The sequence below is a fragment of the Parus major genome, chromosome 3 (genome assembly GCF_001522545.3).
Source record: "Parus major isolate Abel chromosome 3, Parus_major1.1, whole genome shotgun sequence".
Lineage (NCBI taxonomy): Eukaryota > Metazoa > Chordata > Aves > Passeriformes > Paridae > Parus > Parus major.
The window spans coordinates 9,693,631-9,700,160 of NC_031770.1; positions in this window are offsets into that span (position 1 = coordinate 9,693,631).

Sequence of the window (6,530 nt, forward strand, 5' to 3'; positions counted from 1 at the left end):
TGGCAGTGGCTGATGAGACACACAGAGCTGGGGACGTGATGGATGTTACACCTTGAGCATAAACAATTCCACTGCCTGTTCAGCTCACAGCAATCCTGTCTGGACTGTTTCCTTTGGTGGCTGCCTTAGCCAGCGTGATTCAAGGGGAGATGCAGCACATCCGTGACTTCCCTTTCCCAGTTGCCAGGCCAGCTGCCTTATCAAAGAGAGGAATGGAGCTGATTAGACACGGCCTGTTGGGTTTTTTAAGCCCCTAGCAGTTGCTTTAAGGCTTATGTGGATCTTTAAGATTAATTAATGCTGTACTTGGACATCCTCCTAAATATTGCTAATAGGTTCTCTGGTCCTGTGGGACCTCTGTTCCCTGGAGTTTATTGTGTCATTCATTTGACACCAGTCTGATGTGTTTCTTGAAGGTTCCAGAGTAAATTTTACTTGGCCTTGCTGAGTCTGGATTCCTCTCATCTCTCTTAGCTGTTGTTTCAGCTTTTCTCTTCCTCATCTGGCCTGTATTTCCTGTCTCTGGTTCTTACTAGGAAGCGTGTTAATAAGCATCTGGATGCCATTAACATGTTTTGTGAGAACAGAAGCAGGATAAAAAGTAGAAATTGAAAGCAGAACCTATGTAGAAGTAAATCTTTGTTCTCTAGTGTTTCCATCAGGAGCAGCCTCCCATAAGAAGATATCTTTGCATCTTTCTCATGCTTGTGAAACAGACCCCTAGGCCTGACTAATCCCAGTCATGTAGGTATGAAAACACAGTTTATACAAGGGAGCTGCTATGTGGCAATGAGAAATGCTTCCAAAGACCCAGAAGGTGTTAGAAAGAGCTTGGCTGTGGTCATCTCAAAAACCCCTGTCCCAGTAAGCATTCCTCTTCTGGAACAAAAAGGGGCAGGGCAGAAGAGTGCTGATCACATTTCTCCTTACTTTTCAGGGCTGGGTGAATCCACAGAGCATATCTGAGTCTCTCTTGAAAAGTCACCAGCAGATGAAGTAATTTGAGGCCTCACCCACACCACAGTTTATTCAGCCAGCTGCGTAGGTCTCTTAACAGAGGTGCTTTTCAATACAGCATGTCAAGCACTGAGAAATGTCACTTTGATTTTGACATACTCCCCACCAAGTATGATGTGTTTTCTGTTGTGTGTTGTTGTCAAGGTGAAGAAATTAATTAGCATGGATTTTTAATTGCTTCAGTGTTGAACTCTGATATAAGCTGGAAGGGAAACATCATCCTAGATGAATAAAGAAGTGGTGCAAGAGCTGATCACCCTCTGGTGAGAAGCCAAGCTCTCCAAATGCAAGATGCAAGGAGGAGATTTCAATGTTGTTTCTGTCTCTAGCTGCACTGAATCAGTTGCTGGGCTCGTACAGAGGCTTCTGCTGGATCCTAGCAGATGCCAGGGGACAAGAAAAGACACGATTGTCTGAAATCCAGGTACTCCTCATTTCTGGAAGTCTGGGGAAAGGCTGCCCTCTGCTGTAATGCAAAGCGGTTGCTGGAAATACATTTGACTTAAATCCCAGCAGTCCCGTTGAAGCTGAGATGAGCTCAGGGTAGGAGCAAAGTAAAACAAGTGAAGACAAACTGTGCACTTAAAGACCTGGTGATGCTTTCCTCACAGATGCCTCTCCTAATAATGGCTGTTACCTAGCATTCCCGTAGAGGAAAAAAATTTCCCCTATGCTCCCCACCTGCTTTAATCCCTGGGATTTTCAGTCAAGGTCAAAGAGAGGACTGAGGCACCATTCAGAAAGCAGCTGGCTGGGCCAGCCTGCAGTGAGGGTACTGCTTCCTCAATTTAATCTAGGCACCCACGTCATTCCACAGCCTCTCAGCTGCAGAGTTCTAAAATGCAGAAAGGCGTGTGGTTTTCCTCTCAGCAGTGCGTGTGATACACTAGCTGCAAGTGAACTTGGCTGTACCCTCTACCTACAGGTCTTCCAACCTAGAGCAGAACGAAGTCTAAAAACATCTACAGTTCAGGGCCTTTATCTCTGATCTTTAAAATAAAACCTGTAGTGAACTCTGTGGTATCTAGGAACAAATTCTTCCCTTTCAAAGTCACTAAGATGCCAGCCCTGCTTCCTTGGTACCAGCTTGGTTCACTTTTTCTGCACTTTTTTCTTTTTTTTTTTCCAACCATCACTTGCTTTGAAACTGCTTGTTTTGACTCACATGTAACCTCAGAAACAGGAGCTTTTCGCTCCTGTTTTTAACCTTTTTTTAACCTCAGAATCACCTTGCCTGAGGTGCTGCTTGGACCAGACTGTTTCCCATTACACTTTCCTGAAAGCATCCCACTAGAATCCCTCCTTTTGTAATGTTGGAGTGGCCGTGGCCGGACTCAAAGGGAGCAGTGCATGTAACAAAGCTAGCCTGGAAAGCTGACATAAAGAAAGCCAGAGCCCCTGATGACTCAGGTATTAATGTACTCCATCAGAATTAAGTGTTGTCTGATCAAATGGGCTCACTCCAGATACAGAAGAAAGAGCTTTTAATTTTACGCTGCCTCTTTACTGGAGACTGAGAGAACCAAGAACTGTGTGAAATGCAGCCACATCTGCAGCATGTCTAAGGTGCTGAGGAATGACTTGGAGCCAGGAGGACCTCTGCTATCCTTGCAGACATGGAAGAATGCATGCCAGGGCATTCAGGAGCAACAAGAGAGACTTGGCATCCCAGTTTTATGGGTTGTCCTTATGTTCTGACAGTGTCTTGATGGAATCTATTAAGAAATTGTCCTAGAAAGAGCCATGTGAGGTGGTGGCCCTTGAGGTGAGCCAGTCATGTCTTCTCTACAAAGGTCTGATTGTCATCTGTTTGAATTTTGAGAGCCAGTAACATTGCCCTATAAAACTGCCATCCCATTCTGTGTGTTCCTAAACTCCTGTCTTGAAGGGTTTCTCGTGGCACTGAGCACCACGCTCCACTTAAACAAGGCCTGGAAATATGTTCCCTGCTACTGGCATGAAATATTCAGTTTTAATATCCCTTCACATCACTTGAGATAAGAAGAGCAGAAACTCTCCATCTGTCTTCTCTGCACTGTTCATTATTTTACATATTTCTTTTATATCCCTTGCTTCCTCCAAGGAGAGCTTTTCCTCGAAGTTTGGTTGTTCCTATCATTGTTTAATGCTGCTCTTTTAGAGACAAGATTACCCACTACACTCAGGGTTCCTGGGGGACCTGCCCCTCTAATTACATTTAATCACTCTTTTCCCTCACATTCTCTATGGATTGCAGTACCTTCTTCATTTTTTTACAAGCTGAGCAAAGGTTTTCTATGGAAAACTGAAAGCTAGTGGTACCAGGATCCTGTAAGCAAGGACCTTCTAAAACACTATGACATCTCAAGAAAGGAGGCCAGGTGTTCCTAGAGATGACCCAGCTTTTACAATAGTTGGCTGGCACTGAACAGTAATAAGCATTTCCTTATTTTTTTAATGTCTCTTGTATCTGAGAAAACATTGAGCTACTTTGTTCCTTTTACTGTTTGTTTTCTACAGGACAAAACTCACTGTTTCCCATTTCTTTTCCAGGAAGACTCCACCAAAGACTCCTGAGCTGGCTTGAGTGTAGGAAAAAACCCTGTCATATTTCTGTTGTTTTGTAAGAATGCCAGTTTAACTCATACAGATGAAAAAGCAGCAGTATAAAGATTTTCCTGGCTAAAGCTACTTGGGGTTGGAGTTTTTCCCTGAGAGAGTCTTTGTGGGACTATGTCCTGTGTGCCCAGGGTAAGGGTGTTTGTTGGGCTGAGTCACGCTGCCCTGCAGAGCTGACGTGGCCCCTGGCAATCAGAAGGAAGCGCAGATATCTGAAATGCTCCCATAAAAGCAGACTTTGTGGACATAAGCTGTACGTGAGGAGGTAGACTGACAACAGCTCAAGTGAACTATGGTTGGCTGACTCAGAATTTCCTCACCTCACCAGCTCTGCTGGTGAAGCGATGGCTGTAAACACCACAGTTCACAAGCCCAGCCATGCCACGTGCCTTCAGGAGCTTTGCTATGCTTTAAACCAGCCTTTCTTCTCAAAGTTTCCACAAGTCACCCACTGAGTCTCCTACAATTTGGAGGAGAGGAGGTTTCTCAGGCTGGACTGGTGTTGTCACTGCCACCACAGGGTTTAGCAGAAAGGTGACAGTCAGAAAAGCAAGCAGCAGGAGGCAACCCCATGGCTGTCATCCTTTCCTTCTGATCCACAAAGATGATGCAGCTCTAGTTTATTTTTCCCAAGAGGAACAGAGGGCTTTGCTGTTAATACAAAATGAAGCAGAACAGTAACAACATTTAGCTCAGAGATAATGCCAACGAAGCATAAGGTAGAAAATCAAACAGTTTGTTACTTTCCCTGCATGAGCAGGTAACAAGACGCTTTTAATTGCAACTGGAAAACATTAAAGGTCATGGGAGGGTGCTTAAATGTCATTTTGAGGGTATGGCTTTCCCCTGCATCTCTGACACAATGAATCACTGGCTTTGAAAGTACCTCTCTGGTGCAAGAGAAACACAGACCAGAGCTTTTCAGCTAGATCAGGGCTCCCTGGACAAGTGTCAGCTGAGGGGTAAGCCAGCTCTATGTAAAGGTCACTTCATGCTAAGCAACTGATGCAAAATTTCTTCTTAAGGCTGTTTTGACAATTCACTGAGATGAACCCGGCAGGACAGCTCCGTGACTCAGTGAAGATGCTGCAAGAACGTTGTGAACCTCAGCAGCTGAGCACTGAGGTCAGTCCTGCACAGCCGGTCTTGGCTCTGGCTCTGTTTGCTGACCAGGACTGCACACATTTCAACAGTGAGTGGATCAACCCATGATTTATATAAGGGAGCCATGGAAAATTGTATCCATTCTGCAGGACTCACCTTCAGCCTCAGGCTGACCCACAGGGCTAGAGAGGGAAAAATTGGTTTACCACTAAGTCTGTAGGAAGGGCTTTCCCCTCAAAACCAGCATCTGTAGTTAATAATCACGTACAGCTGCTTCTCTTCTGGGGATTCCCTTTACTTTTGCCTTCCACTCTCTTTCCATTCCCTCCTATCTGTCTCTTTGCTAGTGGAAAGTGGTTATGTAGATACTCTCAGGTCCAATTTCAGAAGGTCAGACTACTGAAAGCAAACTGTGAAGTCCATTTGGGCAAATCCAAACTTTCCAACTCACTTGTGAGTAGCTGCAGGAGCCATGGAGACACCCCCAGCCAGCTGGCAGCAATGCTGAGGCAGGAATGCCATCCTCGACCCACACAGCCGAGGACTTTTGTCTGAGTCAACAGCAAGTAACATAAAGCAGAACTCCTGGGGAGGACAGGGCTAACACCACCTCCCTCCTACAGCCTCTCCTATTTCCCTACCTTTATCCACATGACTTAATTCTGCAAACTCAGTCCTTCTGCAGTCTGGATCAATACAGAGCAATCAGTTTTACGCTATGTTTGTGATCTCCTTGCTCACTTTATTGCTGCTGTGTCATGTTTTAGGGATTAGGAGACAGACAGACTCCATCTAATGAGATCCCCAAGGGGAAAAAAAACCCAGAAAAACCCCAAGCCACCATGTTTTGCCCATGTGGAGTGTCTGAGCACAGCGGAGGCTGTAAGGCACAAAGAGATTTCTGCCAGGTAGGGGAAAATATGCTATGAAAATACTGTGAATGACATTTGCAAGTTGCTGGAGGGAAATCCCCACTGGCTTCCTAACAAGCATTTAATATTCAACATAGTTGTGGTTTTTGACTGCTTTTGCTGTTCTAGCTTCCAATGAAGTATGTTTGAGCTGTGCTAATATTAACGCCAGAAAGCCAAGGATGGAATTCTGAAGCATAAGAAGGTGCATCTTTATTTTCTAAAGCATGTCTATGAAAGGTATAATGGATGGCCACTGACTCTGAAGCCCACAGTTATGAAGTAACAGTAATATTAAACTAGTCTTTCTTTCTGGTAGTGTCACGTTTTCTGCTCTTTAAACTGTTCAGGTCAGACACGTCTCTCGAGGAAGTGACCAAGGAGTCCCTGATCCCGGTGATACTCATTTGGGATTTATTGTCTGAGTTTGCAAAACAAGTTGTACCGAACAAACCTCTGCCAACCTTGACCACCAAGGAGCAGAACAACATCTTCAGCCCAGTCTGGGGCCAGCACCAGACACAAACACGAGTCAGTGAGCTGCAAGCCCAGGCGTGAACCTATGTAACCCATGGATTTCCACACCCGTGCGTTCATGCAGCCCATAGCCACATGCTTGTTAAATACAGCCAGAATCTGCTGTTAATCAAACAGAGCTTCCCTGTGTTTTGATCACTGGCACAGGACTACGACCGAGAATTAAAGCGTGTTTAAGGCACGATCAGGCAGGAGGCTGCTACTACTTCAGTAGGACCTAACGCGCGCCTCTATTTCAGCAGCTTCTGTGGCCTGGCGGAGAATTACAGCCTAAAATATAAATCCGAGTCAAAACGGCTGCGCAGCATCCGCGGGGGAGGTTCGGTGACGAGGGCTCCCACACGCCGGCCGCGGGCACTGCGG